The sequence below is a fragment of the Lissotriton vulgaris genome, chromosome 1_1, assembly GCF_964263255.1.
Source record: "Lissotriton vulgaris chromosome 1_1, aLisVul1.2, whole genome shotgun sequence".
Taxonomy (NCBI): Eukaryota; Metazoa; Chordata; class Amphibia; order Caudata; family Salamandridae; genus Lissotriton; species Lissotriton vulgaris.
The window spans coordinates 630,001,869-630,017,537 of record NC_141685.1 but is presented as its reverse complement, the minus strand read 5'-3'; positions in this window follow the sequence as shown (position 1 = coordinate 630,017,537).

The following is a 15,669-nucleotide window of genomic DNA, read 5'->3' as shown; positions in this document are numbered from 1 at the left end:
CCCTTCCTGTTTTGCCCTTGACTGTGCACACTTTAATGTCCTGACTCTGCACTTTGCCATACCCAGTGGCCTTGTCATTCATTGCTGTTCTCCCCTTGCCTGTGCAGATTCTCATGTACTCACTCTGCACTTTGCCACGACCACTGGCCGTGTCATTCACTGCTGTTCCGTCCTTGCCTTTGCAGATTCCCATGTCCTGACGCTGCACTTTGCCATGCCCACTGGCCTTGTCATTCACTGCTGGTCTGCCCTTGCCTGTGCAGATTCTCATGTCCTGACTCTGCACTTTGCCACGCGCACTGGCCTTGTCATTCACTTCTCTTCTGCCCTTGACTGTTTAGATTCTCAAGTCCTGATTCTGCACTTTGCCATTACCACTGGCCTTCCTGTTCTGCCCTTGACTGTGCAGATTCACATGTCCTGACTACACTTTGCCATGCCCACTGGCCTTGTCATTCACCGCTATTCTGCCCTTGCATGTGCAGATTCTCATGTACTCACTTTGCACTTTACCATGCCCACTGGCCTTGTCATTCACTGCTGTTCTGCCCTTGCCTGTGCAGATTCTCATGTATTCACTCTGCATGTTACCATGCCCACTGGCCTTGTCATTTACTTCTGTTCTGCCCTTGCCTGTGCAGATTCTCATGTCCTGACTCTGCACTTTGCCATGCCACTGGCCTTGTCATTCACTTCTGTTCTGCCCTTGCCTGTGCAGATTCACATGTCCTGACTCGGCCCTTTCCCATGCTCACTGGCCTTGTCATTCACTGCTGATCTGCCCTTGCCTGTGCAGATTCTCATGTACACACTCTGCACTTTGCCCTGCCGACTGGCCTTACTGTTCTGCCCTTGATTGTGCAGCTTCTCATGTCCTGACTCTGCACTTTGCCATGCCCACTGGCCTTGTCATTCACTGCTGTTCTACCCTTGACTGTGCAGATTCTCATGTACACACTCTGCACTTTGCCCTGCCCAGTGGCCTTACTGTTCTGTCCTTGATTGTGCAGCTTCTCATGTCCTGACTCTGCACTTTGCCATGACCACTGGCCTAGTCATTCACTGCTGTTCTGCCCTTGACTGTGTAGATTATCATGTCCTAAGTCTGCACATTGCCATTCCCACTGGCCTTGTCATTCACTGCTGTTCTGCCCTTGCCTCTGCAGAATCTCATGTCCTGACTCTGCACTTTGCCATGGCCACTGGCCTTGTCATTCACTGCTGTTCTGCCCGTATCTGTGTAGATTATCATGTCCTGACTCTGCACTTTGCCATGCCCACTGGCCTTGTCATTCACCGCTGTTCTGCCCTTGCCTGTGCAGATTCTCTTGTCCTGACTCTACACTTTGCAATGCCCACTGGCCTTGTCATTCACTGCTGTTCTGCCCTTGCCTATGCAGATTCTCATGTACTCTCTTTGCACTTTGCCATGCCCACTGCCCTTCCTGTTTTGCCCTTGACTGTGCACACTTTAATGTCCTGACTCTGCACTTTGCCATACCCAGTGGCCTTGTCATTCATTGCTGTTCTCCCCTTGCCTGTGCAGATTCTCATGTACTCACTCTGCACTTTGCCACGACCACTGGCCGTGTCATTCACTGCTGTTCCGTCCTTGCCTTTGCAGATTCCCATGTCCTGACGCTGCACTTTGCCATGCCCACTGGCCTTGTCATTCACTGCTGGTCTGCCCTTGCCTGTGCAGATTCTCATGTCCTGACTCTGCACTTTGCCACGCGCACTGGCCTTGTCATTCACTTCTCTTCTGCCCTTGACTGTTTAGATTCTCAAGTCCTGATTCTGCACTTTGCCATTACCACTGGCCTTCCTGTTCTGCCCTTGACTGTGCAGATTCACATGTCCTGACTACACTTTGCCATGCCCACTGGCCTTGTCATTCACCGCTATTCTGCCCTTGCATGTGCAGATTCTCATGTACTCACTTTGCACTTTACCATGCCCACTGGCCTTGTCATTCACTGCTGTTCTGCCCTTGCCTGTGCAGATTCTCATGTATTCACTCTGCATGTTACCATGCCCACTGGCCTTGTCATTTACTTCTGTTCTGCCCTTGCCTGTGCAGATTCTCATGTCCTGACTCTGCACTTTGCCATGCCACTGGCCTTGTCATTCACTTCTGTTCTGCCCTTGCCTGTGCAGATTCTCATGTCCTGACTCGGCCCTTTCCCATGCTCACTGGCCTTGTCATTCACTGCTGATCTGCCCTTGCCTGTGCAGATTCTCATGTACACACTCTGCACTTTGCCCTGCCGACTGGCCTTACTGTTCTGCCCTTGATTGTGCAGCTTCTCATGTCCTGACTCTGCACTTTGCCATGCCCACTGGCCTTGTCATTCACTGCTGTTCTACCCTTGACTGTGCAGATTCTCATGTACACACTCTGCACTTTGCCCTGCCCAGTGGCCTTACTGTTCTGTCCTTGATTGTGCAGCTTCTCATGTCCTGACTCTGCACTTTGCCATGCCCACCGGCCTTGTCATTCACTGCTGTTCTGCCTTTGACTGTGCAGATTCACATGTAATCACTCTGCACTTTGCCATGACCACTGGCCTTGTCTTTCACTGCTGTTCTGCCCTCAAATATGTAGATTCCCATGTCCTAACTCTGCACTTTGCCATGCCCACTGACCTTGTCATTCACCACTGTTCTGCCCTTGCAGATCACACTTTGCCATGCCCACTGTCCTTCCTGTTTTGCCCTTGACTGTGCAGATTCTCATGTCCTGCACTTTTCCATGCCCAGTGGCTTTGCCATTCACTGATGTTATGCCCTTGCCTGTGCAGATTCTCATGTCCTGACTCCGCACTTTTCCATTCCTACTGGCCCTATCATTCACTGCTGTTATGCCCTTGCCTGTGAAGATTCTCATTTCATGACTCTGCACTTTGCCATGCACACTGGCCTTGTCATTCACTGGTGTTCTGTCCTTGCCTGTGCAGATTCTCATATACTCACTCTGCACTTTGCCATGCCCACTGGCCTTGTCATTCACTGCTGTTCTGCCCTTGACTGTGCAGATTCTCATGTCTTGACTCTGCACTTTGCCATGCCCACTGGCCTTGTCCTTAACTGATGGTCTGCCCTTGCCTTTGCAGATTCCCATGTCCTGACTCTGCACTCTGCCACGCCCACTGGCCTAGTCATTTACTACTGTTCTGCCCTTGCCTGTGCAGATTCTCATGTCCTGACCCTGCACTTTGCCATGCCCACTGCCCTTCCTGTTTTGCCCTTGACTGTGCAGACTTTCATGTCCTGACTCTGCACTTTTGCCATACCCAGTGGCCTTGTATTCACTGCGGTTTTGCCCTTGACTTTGCAGACTTTCATGTCCTGACTCTGCACTTTTGCCATGCCCACTGGCCGTGTCATTCACTGCTGTTCTGCCCTTGCCTGTGCAGATTCTCATGTCCTGACCCTGCACTTTGCAATGCCCACTGCCCTTCCTGTTTTGCCCTTGACTGTGCAGACTTTCATGTCCTGACTCTGCACTTTTGCCATACCCAGTGGCCTTGTATTCACTGCTGTTATGCCCTTGCCTGTGAAGATTCTAATTTCATGACTCTGCACTTTGCCATGCCCACTGGCCTTGCCATTCACTGGTGTTCTGCCCATGCCTGTGCAGATTCTTATGTATTCACTCTGCACTTTGCATGCCCACTGGCCTTGCCATTCACTGCTGTTCTGCCCTTGACTGTGCGAATTCTCATGTACACACTCTGCACTTTGCCATGCCCACTGGCCTTGTCATTCACCACTGTTCTGCCCTTGATTGTGCAGATTCTCATGTCCTGACTCTGCACTTTGCCCTGCCCACTGGCCTTGTCATTCACTGCAGTTCTGCCCTTGTCTGTGTAGATTATCATGTCCTAACTCTGCACTTTTCCATGCCCACTGGCCTTGTCATTCACTGCTGTTCTGCTCTTGCCCGTGCAGATTTTGATGTACTCACTCTGCACTTTACCACGCCCACTGGCCGTGTCATTCATTGCTGTTCAGCCCTTGCCCGTGCAGATTCTCATGTCCTGACTCTGCACTTTGCCATGCCCACTGGCCTTGTCCTTAACTGATGGTCTGCCCTTGCCTGTGCAGATTATCATGTCCTGACTCTGCACTTTGCCACGCCCACTGGCCTTGTCATTTACTTCTGTTCTGCCCGTGCCTGTGCAGATTCTCATGTCCTGACTCTGCACTTTGCCCTGTCTACTGGCCTTACTGTTCTGCCATTGGTTGTGCAGATTCTCATGTCCTGACTCTGCACTTTGCAATGCCCACTGGCCTTGTCATTCACTGCTGTTCTGCACTTACCTGTGCAGATTCTCATGTACTCACTCTGCACTTTGCCATGCCCACTGGCCTTGTCATTCACTGCTGTTCTGCCCTTGCCTCTGCAGAATCTCATGTCCTGACTCAGCACTTTGCCATGGCCACTGGCCTTGTCATTCACTGCTGTTCTGCCCGTGTCTGTGTAGATTATCATGTCCTGACTCTGCACTTTGCCATGCCCACTGGCCTTGTCATTCACCGCTGTTCTGCCCTTGCCTGTGCAGATTCTCATGTACTCACTCTTCACTTTGCCATGACCACTGGCCTTGTCATTCACTGCTGTTCTGCCCTTGACTGTGTAGATTATCATGTCCTAAGTCTGCACTTTGCCATGCCCACTGGCCTTGTCATTCACTGCTGTTCTGCCCTTGCCTCTGCAGAATCTCATGTCCTGACTCTGCACTTTGCCATGGCCACTGGCCTTGTCATTCACTGCTGTTCTGCCCGTATCTGTGTAGATTATCATGTCCTGACTCTGCACTTTGCCATGCCCACTGGCCTTGTCATTCACCGCTGTTCTGCACTTGCCTGTGCAGATTCTCTTGTCCTGACTCTACACTGTGCCATGCCCACTGGCCTTGTCATTCACTGCTGTTCTGCCCTTCCCTATGCAGATTCTCATGTACTCTCTCTGCACTTTGCCATGCCCACTGCCCTTCCTGTTTTGCCCTTGACTGTGCAGACTTTCATGTCCTGACTCTGCACTTTGCCATACCCAGTGGCCTTGTCATTCATTGCTGTTCTCCCCTTGCCTGTGCAGATTCTCATGTACTCACTCTGCACTTTGCCATGCCCACTGGCCGTGTCATTCACTGCTGTTCAGTCCTTGCCCGTGCAGATTCTCATGTCCTGACGCTGCACTTTGCCATGCCCACTGGCCTTGTCATTCACTGCTGGTCTGCCCTTGCCTGTGCAGATTCTCATGTCCTGGCTCTGCACTTTGCCACGCGCACTGGCCTTGTCATTCACTTCTCTTCTGCCCTTGCCTGTGCAGATTCTCAAGTCCTGATTCTGCACTTTGCAATGCCCACTGGCCTTGTCATTCACTGCTGTTCTGCCCTTGCCTGTGCAGATTCTCATGTATTCACTCTGCACGTTACCATGCCCACTGGCCTTGTCATTTACTTCTGTTCTGCCCTTGCCTGTGCAGATTCTCATGTCCTGACTCTGCACTTTGCCATGCCACTGGCCTTGTCATTCACTTCTGTTCTGCCCTTGCCTGTGCAGATTCTCATGTCCTGACTCGGTCGTTTCCCATGCTCACTGGCCTTGTCATTCACTGCTGATCTGCCCTTGCCTGTGCAGATTCTCATGTACACACTCTGCACTTTGCCCTGCCGACTGGCCTTACTGTTCTGCCCTTTATTGTGCAGCTTCTCATGTCCTGACTCTGCACTTTGCCATGCCCATTGGCCTTGTCATTCACTGCTGTTCTACCCTTGACTGTGCAGATTCTCATGTACACACTCTGCACTTTGCCCTGCCCACTGGCCTTACTGTTCTGCCCTTCATTGTGCAGCTAATCATGTCCTGACTCTGCACTTTGTCATGCCCACCGGCCTTGTCATTCACTGCTGTTCTGCCTTTGCCTGTGCAGATTCTCATGTAATCACTCTGCACTTTGCCATGACCACTGGCCTTGTCATTCACTGCTGTTCTGCCCTCAAATATGTAGATTCCAATGTCCTAACTCTGCACTTTGCCATGCCCACTGACCTTGTAATTCACCACTGTTCTGCCCTTGCATATCACACTTTGCCATGCCCACTGTCCTTCCTGTTTTGCCCTTGACTGTGCAGATTCTCATGTCCTGCACTTTTCCATGCCCAGTGGCTTTGCCATACACTGATGTTCTGCCCTTACCTGTGCAGATTCTCATGTACTCACTCTTCACTTTGCCATGCCCACTGGTCTTGTCATTCACTGCAGTTCTGCCCTTGCCTGTGCAGATTCTCATGTCCTGACTCCGCACGTTTCCATTCCTACTGGCCCTATCATTCACTGCTGTTATGCCCTTGCCTGTGAAGATTCTCATTTCATGACTCTGCACTTTGCCATGCACACTGGCCTTGTCATTCACTGGTGTTCTGTCCTTGCCTGTGCAGATTCTCATATACTCACTCTGCACTTTGCCATGCCCACTGGCCTTGTCATTCACTGCTGTTCTGCCCAGGGCTGTGCAGATTCTCATGTCCTGACTCTGCACTTTGCCAAGCCCACTGGCCTTGTTCTTAACTGATGGTCTGCCCTTGCCTGTGCAGATTCTCATGTCCTGACTCTGCACTTTGCCACGCCCACTGGCCTTGTCATTTACTTCTGTTCTGCCCTTGCCTGTGCAGATTCTCATGTCCTGACCCTGGACTTTGCCCTGTCTACTAGCCTTACTGTTCTGCCCTTGCATGTGCAGATTCTCTTGTCCTGGCTCAACACTTTGCATGCCCACAGGCCTTGTCATTCACTGTTGTTCTGCCCTTGCCTATGCAGATTCTCATGTACTCTCTCTTCACTTTGCCATGCCCACTGCCCTCCCTGTTTTGCCCTTGACTGTGCAGACTTTCATGTCCTGACTCTGCACTTTTGCCATACCCAGTGGCCTTGTATTCACTGCTGTTCTGCCCCTGCCTGTGCTTATTCTCATGTACTCACTCTCTACTTTGCCAAGACCACTGGCCGTGTCATTCACTGCTGTTCAGTCCTTGCCTGTGCAGATTCTCATGTCCTGAATCAGCCCTTTTCCATGCCCACTGGCCTTGTCATTCACTGCTGATCTGCCCTTGCCTGTGCAGATTCTCATGTACTCACTCTGCACTTTGCCATGCCCACTGGTCTTGTCATTCACTGCTATTCTGCCCTTGACTGTGCAGATTCTCATGTACACACTCTGCACTTTGCCCTGCCCACTGGCCTTACTGTTCTGCCCTTGATTGTGCAGCTTCTCATGTCCTGACTCTGCACTTTGCCATGCCCACTGGCCTTGTCATTCACTGCTGTTCTGCCCTTGCCTGTGCAGATTCTCATGTATTCACTCTGCATTTTGCCATGACAACTGGCCTGGTCATTCACTGCTGTTCTGCCCTCAAATATGTAGATTCCCATGTCCTAACTCTGCACTTTGCCATGCCCACTGACCTTGTCATTCACCACTGTTCTGCCCTTGCCTGTGCAGATCGCACTTTGCCATGCCCACTGTCCTTCCTGTTTTGCCCTTGACTGTGCAGATTCTCATGTCCTGCACTTTTCCATGCCCAGTGGCCTTGTCATTCACTGATGTTCTGCCCTTACCTGTGCAGATTCTCATGTACTCACTCTGCACTTTGCCATGCCCACTGGCCTTGTCATTCACTGCAGTTCTGCCCTTGCCTATGCAAATTCTCATGTCCTGACTCCGCACTTTTTCATGCCCACTGGCCCTATCATTCACTGCTGTTATGCCCTTGCCTGTGAAGATTCTCATTTCATGACTCTGCACTTTGCCATGCCCACTGGCCTTGTCATTCACTGGTGTTCTGCCCTTGCCTGTGCAGATTCTCATGTATTCACTCTGCACTTTGCCATGCCCACTGGCCTTGTCATTCACTGCTGTTCTGCCCTTGACTGTGTAGATTCTCATGTACACACTCTGCACTTTGCAATGCCCACTGGCCTTGTCATTCACCACTGTTCTGCCCTTGATTGTGCAGATTCTCATGTCCTGACTCTGCACTTTGCCATGCCCACTGGCCTTGTCATTCGCTGCTGTTCTGCCCTTGTCTGTGTACATTATCATGTCCTAACTCTGCACTTTGCCATGCCCACTGGCCTTGTCATTCACTGCTGTTCTGCCCTTGTCTGTGTAGATTATCATGTCCTAACTCTGCACTCTGCCATGCCCACTGGCCTTGTCATTCACCACTATTCAGCCCTTGCCCGTGCAGATTCTCATGTCCTGACTCTGCACTTTGCCATGCCCACTGGCCTTGTCCTTCACTGCTGGTCTGCCCTTGCCTGTGCAGATTCTCATGTCCTGACTCTGCACTTTTCCCTGTCCACTGGCCTTACTGTTCTGCCCTTGATTGTGCAGATTCTCATGTCCTGACTCTGCACTTGGCCATGCCCACTGGCCTTGTCATTCACTGCTGTTCTGCCCTTGCCTGTGCATATTCTCATGTAATCACTCTCTACTTTGCCATGACCTCTTGCCTTGTCATTCACTGCTGTTCTGCCCTTGACTGTGTAGATTATCATGTCCTAAGTCTGCACTTTGCCATGCCCACTGGTCTTGTCATTCACTGCTGTTCTGCCCTTGCATGTGCAGATTCTCTTGCCCTGACTCTACACTTTGCCATGCCCACTGGCCTTGTCATTCACTGCTGTTCTGCCAGTGACTGTGCAGATTCTCATGTACACACTCTGCAAGTGCCATGCCCACTGGCCTTGTCATTCACCACTGTTCTGCCCTTGATTGTGCAGATTCTCATGTCCCGACTCTGCACTTTGCCATGCCCACTGGCCTTGTCATTCACTGCTGTTCTGCCCTTGGCTGTGCAGATTCTCATGTCTTGACTCTACACTTTGCATGCCCACTGGCCTTGTCCTTCACTGCTGTTCTGCTTTTGCTTGTGCAGATTCTCATGTACTCACTCTGCACTTTGCCATGCCCACTGGCTTTCTCATTCACTGCTGTTCTGCCCTTGCCTCTGCAAAATCTCATGTCCTGACTCTGCACTTTACCATGCCCACTGGCCTTGTCATTCATTGCTGTTCTTCTCTTGCCTGTGCAGCTTCTCATGTCCTGCCTATGCACTTTGCCATTGCCACTGGCTTTCCTGTTCTGCCCTTGCCTGTTCAGATTTGCATGTCCTGACTCTACACTTTGCCATGCCCACTGGCCTTGTCATTCACTGATGTTATGCCCTTGCCTGTGCAGATTCTCATGTACTCACTATGCACTTTGCCATGCCCACTGGCCATGTCATTCACTGCTGTTCTGCCATTGCCTGTGCAGATGCTCATGTCCTGACTCTGCACTTTGCCATGCACACTGGCCTTGTCATTCACTTCTGTTCTGCCCTTGCCTGTGCAAATTCTCAAGTCCTGATTCTGCATTTTGCCATTACCACTGGCCTTCCAGTTCTGCCCTTTACTGTGCAGATCCACATGTCCTGACTACACTTTGCCATGCCCACTGGCCTTGTCACTCACAGCTATTCTGCCCTTGCATGTGCAGATTCTCATGTACTCACTCTGCACTTTGCCATGCCCACTGGCCTTGTCATTCACTGCTGTTCTGCCCTTGCCTGTGCAGATTCTCATGTATTCACTCAGCACGTTACCATGCCCACTGGCCTTGTCATTTACTTCTGTTCTGCCCTTGCCTGTGCAGATTCTCATGTCCTGACTCTGCACTTTGCCATGCCACTGGCCTTGTCATTTACTTCTGTTCTGCCCTTGCCTGTGCAGATTCTCATGTTCTGACTCGGCCCTTTCCCATGCTCATTGGCCTTGTCATTCACTGCAGTTCTGCCCTTGCCTGTGCAGATTCTCATCTCCTGACTCCGCATTTTTCCATGCCCACTGGCCCTATCATTTACTGCTGTTATGCCCTTACCTGTGAAGATTCTCATTTCATGACTCTGCACTTTGCCATGCCCACTGGCCTTGTCATTCACTGGTGTTCTGCCCTTGCCTGTGCAGATTCTCATGTATTCACTTTGCACTTTGCCATGCCCACTGGCCGTGTCATTCACTGCTGTTCTGCCCTTGACTGTGCAGATTCTCGTGTACTGTGGTAAATAAAAACGTATTATTTACACTGCCGGAATTTCTATAGTTATCATAGAATGGTAATTGCATAAAATGAGGAGCAGAGTCCGTGGGCTTCGAGTTTAAAGGGCTTTATTCCAGAACTCGAGTTAAGGGAGAGCTCCTTCACCAAGCGGGTTCAGGAGTAGTCTGCTTTACTTGAAGCATGACAGCACTTATATACATTATAAGTATAATCTAAGAAGGAGTTCCCCCGGACTTGATTCAATCATTCATGATGCATTCAAACGGAAGACATAGCATGTTTTGTTCTCGTTTAAAGAATTACTTGAATTACATTTAGACATAGACAAACACATTGCATCAGGGTGATTGTGGTGACAAGTTACAGAGTTACTAGTGTCTGGGGACAGAGAATCGAGGCATTGTTACAGGGTCATTTCTGTCGGAAGGGTAAAGAGAGCGAGGCATTGTGCGCTCCTTGCTTCCACACAAGGGTGGTGACGTTTCACAATGGTATGTGTGTGCAGCTGAGGAGAAGGAGAATGGGCCGTGGTTAACTATTTCCCTCCATGTCTGTATCGTGTGCTTGATCAGTTTTACTCTTGATTGTTGACCGAACCCGTGGCTGCCCCCGCAAGCTGAGAGATCATTGATGAGCGAGAGCTGCTCGTTCTTTGGTAAAGTTAGGGGGGGTTTGATGAAGTAACCGTCTAGCTGACTTCGTTCTGTTTTAAGGGAAAATATCGAACAGGACAGAAAACCTGTAAGATACATGATGGCTGGCCATCATTCTTTGCATGTGCCAGTACAACGGGAAAGAAAAACAGGCAAGGGGGGGTATAACAGGATTCGTGCTTAAAGTAGAAAAGTCGGCTTGCCTGGTCGGTGTTAGGGTGGATAGGGTGCATGATGGGACATCAGGAAGAAAAGGGAGTTTTTAGTCAACTTTCGACATTCCCTCCTTGTCCCATAGAAACCCTATTACAGAAATTCCTAATCAATTTCTATATTCATTAAGTCGTACACTTGTTCTTGCAACATGATCATTTCATTTTTCTTTCCTCTGTTTCGTGGATGAGGAGTACAGGTAGTGGCACACAGTCCACAAAGGGGGGGGGCACACCGGACACAGAGGCAGCAAGTGAAAATAGTGGCCAAAACGAGGCCCAGGACTGTTAGTGCCTTACACCCCCAGGTGGACAGGAGGTCCCACAACCAGCCGGTCAGGGACCATGTGTCAGTGTCCATATTCAGGTTATTGGATAGTACGTGGAGGCGGGATATAGCAGTGTAAACTGATGGGGCATTGTCGGGTTTTATTTGTAAGTCAATTCCTTGACTTACAAATAAAACACACTGAAGGCCGCCTCACTACCACGTTGCATCATAAGCCCACAGAGCGGAATACTTTGCTCCAATATACCAGTCATCACCCCCGAGCACTACGCGACACCTTACCCTTTTCCCAGTTCCTCCGTATTAGGCGTAACTGTTACTTTAGGGATTTCTCTGAGGCTAAGATCCTTAGCAAAAAGCTCAGAAGTAGAGGCTACCCACGCAAATTGGTGCGAAACTCGCTCAAAAGGGCGTGGTATTGTCCAAGAGAAACCATTTTAGAGCCAAAGCAAAAAAATGAACAGGACAAACTCATTTGTGTAACTACATTTTCACCAGTCTCCAACGCCATAAGAAAAAGTGTTTTAAAACACTGGTCAGTGCTCAATGCGGGGCAGCTGACATTAGATAAGCCCATGTTTGCCTTTAAGCGTGCAAAAAATATTAAAGATCATCTTGTAAGAGCAGCACTCCCACCACCCACACTGAAAACTACCATAAATGATGCGTGGGGGCTCCCACCACTGACAGGTCACAGTAAATGTGGAGGTTGTATTTGCTGTGATACTACAATTGAAGGAAAAACGTTTACATATGGTAAATTCAAATTTGAGCGAAAGTACTTCTCTAATTGTAACTCTACAAATCTTGTGTATGCCATTTTTTGTCCATGTAGGCTTATTTACATAGGTCAAACCAGCCAAAAAATCAAACTCCGAATTGGCCAACATCGGAGCAGAATTAAATGCAAAACAGCAAATGCACCCCTTGTGGAACACTTTATTGCCAATGGACACTGTGAGAAAGACCTCCAATGGACAGTAATCACAATCATCAAACCGCCCCCCAGGGAAGCAGACATGGCCCAACTACTAAATAAAGAAGAACTACAATGGATTCTCCAAACCAACAGTATTCGAGATGAGTTAAATCGGATTGAGGACTGGACGTCCCTGTTATAACAACCTTTCTAATGTTTTTTGTACTTCTAAAAAATGCAGATGCTCCCTTCCTGCCTTGTGTTTTTAAAAAAAATAATAATCTGCATGTTCACTATAAATCACCACTCTAAGATGGCTGCCGTAAACACTCCCTTTCACCATTCCCACACCGGAGAGTCCTTTCACTGTGTTTACCTCACTCTCAGATAAACCCGGGAAACCAGGGCTACTGAGGATTGGATTGCCATACTTGCAGCGTGGTCGGTGCACCTATATCGTAAGTACACCCCTGCCACACGTGTCTCCTCTGTAAATATCACGTTTTGCAATTGAGTAATTTGTAATTTGTAAACCGTTTTTGCCCCCCTAGGTAGCCATTGTGCTCCCTGATACATAGTATCGTTCAAGTCCCGGTTAATTATCATACCGCAGGAACTACCGATCAGGTAAAATTACACTCTCACTCTCTTAGCAGATGCACCCATCGTGCATCGGATAAGCTTTAATGTTTCACTTATTATCTACAGACTACGTGATCAAGCATTCCCCGTTCTGCACATCCCACGGATAGCCTAATTATCTTACGAAGTATGTGCAACCCCTTTTCCATTGTCTCTTACAGTAATCACCACAGCTAGCGATTACTTTTCACCCTCGCCATGTGGATACCCCCAAGCGCGTTTGTTATCCTTGAATGCTGCTTGCATGAAGTCGCAGTCACGCCTTCACCCCCTCCGGCTCCATAAGCACCGGATCCGTTCGAACCCGACGGCCTTTCTGCCATACCTATCTTCACAAATTCCAAAATCACTGCGTCGATATTAATAATCACATTATTTTATGCTCCATTCACTGTCGCCGCGCGCACACCGCGCACTCGGTAATCCAGTCCAACCGATGTTGTTATGCATGATTACCGCCACCACGACGTTGGCACTACTTGAATGAGCTTCCTTATTACATGCCTATAGTCCACAAGAAGCGAGGCATCTATATTCTCATAGTCACTGCGACATTTTTAAACCACGCATGTTTTTAAACTTCTTCTCACGCATCACAAACTATTTGCCTCACCAAACTGTAACTTAAGGATCTCTGATACATGCCTGTTACTCATGTTTTTTTCCCTTTTCTCCCATTTTTCTCCTGAAATGTAAAAATGTATGTTAAGTTTATGTAATGAAAAGGCTTTGAAATATTTTTTGCTCAAGACAACAATAATGCCATTACATGTCCTGATGATGATGCTTGTATTGTTATAGGCATCGAAACGTCGTCGACCTTTAAACCCCATATGCGATCAGTTTATGTGAAACTTAAAAAATTGCAATGGAGTGTTTTTTTCAAAATTATATGTCTGCTTTACTGAGGTACAAGTACGCAGATTAACTAGTTTGCCTTACTTACATTGTTCCTTTGTTGTTGTGTTGTGTTTTATGTTAAGGGTCACAGCTGTGCCCGCTTGACATTCTCCCTAAGAAAAACTTTAGACTTGCATCTATTAAAAAATTAAAAATCCTGTCCGGACGGACGGAAGACATACTACTTATTAAGTATATGGTCATTTTTTCTCTGTTTATTTTCCTCATATAGGGACCACTGTTCTTTGTAATATGTAATGCCCAAGGTCCCTTTGCTATACCTTAAGGGTTCCCTTGTTTTGTTGAAACATAATTAGCGCAATCGCTGGATTGCAAGGGATTTAGGTAATCCCAGCCCCTTTCTCTCTCAAGTGGGCTCACCCTGTCCCGTGTTACACTCCATGTCATTCTCCTCTCACCCAAACTCCCTTTCTACCAGGCATGACTGATCCGCACCCTCCTATGTATGACTTGGAATACATTAACCACATTTTAGAGGGTCCGTCTCTCCTTTCTGACCCAACCGAAAGTTCATCTACATCCAGCACTTCTCTATCTGATGACTTAGAGAAGCTAAAGAAAAAAGAGGTTCGCCTACTCCTAATGATTAGACTCTTGACTGATTATTTGAAATCTAATATTATCCCACTTGGTCTACAAGTACGCAGCATACCAGGGGTTTTTACTTCCAACCAAAAATATTTAAAGGGGTTCAGCTATATTAGTCCGACCTTCTCAAGGCACTGGATGGTGCTCGGGATTGAAATAGCGACAGAAGAGCTTCAAAAATTAAACACAGAAATAGTAGATCTAGAAAAACAGATTAAAGACAGTAACACCAGCGCGGAAACAAGCAAACTCTTAGAAAAAATAAACAAAACTATAGAAGAGTTTCATAAATTTGAACTGAATAAGAAACAAATTAAGGTAAAAAAGGATATTAAGAACTACAACCAAGAGAGAACATATCCATATCTTGCTAAGGATTACTATCCTAATCGCCCTTACAACGGTCCACAGCAACAGAGACCCTGGGGCAGATTCAATAGGAGACAACAATACGTAGGATTCACTGATAGTTCAGCGGACTCCTCTGGCAACTCTGATCAGAGCGAAAGTCCGGGACCCTCCAATAGGAATTTTTTAGAGGGGGGCCGGGGCCAACCAAGGGGCAGAGGAAAAACATGGTCCAAACCACCGAACCCACCCGGAGAACGATTCACACGCCGCCAACATTACCGGTGGTAGATATACCAAACCCAACTGCTAACGATCCTACAACTAATGCCTCTGAAACTGGTCTCCTACCTATCTTTAATCTCACAGACCACATGCTATCTAGCAACGAAATTTCACTCCTCAGTAGAGGCTTGTCTTTCGTACCTACTGTATGTCCTAACTTTCAAGAATCCCAAACAGAACTTCTAAGATTCTTTAGAAAAGTGCGTTTACAAAGTTTCTTTAGTCTCAATCCATCCACTCCAAAAATCTCGAACACCCCGTTTAGACCGCCGTCTAAATTTTCTCCCACAGCTGGTATGATCCCAGCCGAGATTCCGACATTTGAGAAATTGGTACTTAAGGACCTATCAGACCTTGAACATAAAAGATCCTACATTCCTTATAATATTACCCTGGAAGAGAAAAATGCAATATCATCCCTCAAAAATAATCAATCCCTGATAATAAAACCTGCTGACAAAGGGGGAGGGATAGTTATCCAGGACATTAAATCCTAAAAAAATTAAGTCCTTCGACAACTAAACAACACTGAGCACTACTGTAAACTCCCACGTAATCCAACTAGTGAAATTCAAGACCTCATTATAACGGTCACTACCAGGGCACTCTACTCAGGATTCCTGTCTAAAAAAGAATATGAGTTTCTTAATACCAAAACCCCACGGACCCCTGTGATTTATTGCCTGCCCAAGATTCATAAAAAT